Here is a 2,500-nt window from a genome sequence, read left to right on the forward strand (position 1 = left end):
GTCACACCGTCTACATCCCATTTTTTTTTTTCTAGTCTGTCAACTCTGGCCTCAACATTCACACCTCCTCTCACCCTCCATTGTTATCCTTCATTCTCTTCACATGTCCAGTGAAATGGATCACATTAAATTTCTATGACTGCACCTACATAGATAAACTTTATCTCTGCCTACTCCCACGCTGGATAAAGCAGTTAGGTTATTATATATATATATATATATATATATATATATATATATATATATATATATATATATATATATATATATATATATATATATATATATATATATATATGAATTATACCTCCCTCTCATTTAAATTTCTTAACTCCTTTAGGGAAATTATCTTACCTTCAGAAAATTCTTATAGCATAACTATATTGTCGCTTGATATCTCATGGAACTGGTCCACCTGCACAACAAGTGACTACACAAAATTTCACTAACTTTATACTTATGGAGGTAGGAATGAGTCTCCTTGGGTACTATAATCAGTTTGTTTCCACTACACAGAACTAACACTCGCACACCAATACTGTGTGGTTGCTTGAAATTCAGTTATCTATCTATTGCCAGACATAGCAGTCCTATATGGGGTGGCCAGAAACAGCCTCCACATTGCCCTGTCCTCGGCCATTTGACTGCCCTCCCTACAACTCACACCTCTCCCTCATTTCTCTTTCTCCACCCCCATCCCTCTCATCTCATCCCTTGGTTATAATGTGGTGGAATGAGTGTCCTTGGTCAATTCAACCCTCCATATTTCACTGACTACACTAACAGCTGAAAACGCTTAGGGAAGGTAGATTAATACAAATGCACTGCCATACTGTACTTATCCGAACAGACTTTTGCAACTTTCCTCCAAGCAGCTCTAAGGCCTCTCCGCTTCTTGAGTTCTCCACTGAGTCTCCCATCGCTCCTCTGGAACTAGAAAATCTTGATACTCCGTTCACAACCACACGAACCCAAGGTCACCTTTTCGAATACCACTGCAATGATTGTAGAAATATAGTACAAATTATTTACATTTAGAGTAGACAAAATTATACAGCAGATAACACTACTACTTCTACCTTCTACTTGTTCTAGCAGGTTTTTCCTCGTGCAGTTCATTCTACGGCAAAGTTCAGTGGCAGAACAAGATAATGCTATAGCTAGTTACCCTTCCCACAGAACCTCTTCATGATTAACAACATATATCAGTGTTCATCTACTGTTACAACTCAAAAATTCAAGATACCGAGACATTTTAAACCAAAAGAGGGCAAAAGCAACTTATTTTGAGTAGGGTTTTGTCACAGCTTAGTTTTCAAGATGAGGAGTTATTTTTAGATTAAATTAGAGTGAAAAGAATAGTCTTAAAAATCGAGTTCAAAGACAGGACATTTTAGGTCAAGTTCAAGATAAAAGTACGGCGGCTTGGTTTAAGAGGTAGGCCTAAATTTGTCCTTTTGCAGTTTATTTCATGTTGTTCAATGGCAGAAAGTCAGTACCATAGCTCTACATCCTATCCATAGCATTTCTTCATGATTAGCATCATGTTCTAGTGTTCCTATTTTGTTAAAGTTCAGCAATAAAGATCGAGAGCAATTTTTGGTTACGTTAGGGTAAAACTGGTGTAGTACCATTTAGATTGCTAAATAATGGCCAATTGCTCTGACATAACATCTTAACCCCATGATTCCAGGATTCCAAGGGCTTGAATGGTGAGTGAATAGGAGTGTGGGTCATTCAGCTGGGCAAATTCTGGTCAATATCTCATTCTATCAAGTATTTTCTGGCTCGCAGGACCCTACATTACCCTACCTTGGCGTGAGAAAGGTCTCGATGATGATTCCAGTACCACATCAGCTACATATTCCTGCTCCTATAATCCACAACTCAATATGAAGATATCGTTGCATTTGAAATGCCGTAGTTAAGAGTTAGGAATGAGTCTCCTTGGTTACTATACTGCTTTTCCTCTAACATGGCCTGAAATTTCCATCTCTTCATCTTGAATACTAAGTTGTAATATTATAAGAGGCTTGTCATGAAGTGCTATGGAATGAAAGTCATAGCACTGTCTTTCTGGCAATGAGTAATGTGAAAAAATGTACACATTAAAAATATGGACCAAGTTATTGTGAATGAGTGTCCTTGGTTACTAATTAAAATTGCCCTCTCAGTCCAACTATACTTGGCCATCAACTAACTGAAACGGGGCTAGGGATCTTGATGCAGTTATTGTGTGGAATTTGATGAGCCTTAGCTAAGGAATGTCTCCTTGGTTACTTGTTAAAATTACCCTCCCAGTCTGACTATGCATGACCATAAACTAACTGAAAAGAGGCTGGGGATCTTGAAGTTGTTGCATGGAACCTGATGGGCCTTAAGCAAGGAATGTGTCTCCCTGGTTATTAGTCAGAGTTACTTTTCCAGTCTAACTACACGGCCATTAACTGAAATGGGGCCAGGGATCTTTGTCAGGTGAAAAACTCGTCATACAATATTG

The sequence above is a fragment of the Coenobita brevimanus genome, unplaced genomic scaffold (assembly GCF_032717465.1).
Source record: "Coenobita brevimanus isolate Jiangsu-jjx unplaced genomic scaffold, ASM3271746v2 jjx.HiC_scaffold_2594, whole genome shotgun sequence".
Lineage (NCBI taxonomy): Eukaryota > Metazoa > Arthropoda > Malacostraca > Decapoda > Coenobitidae > Coenobita > Coenobita brevimanus.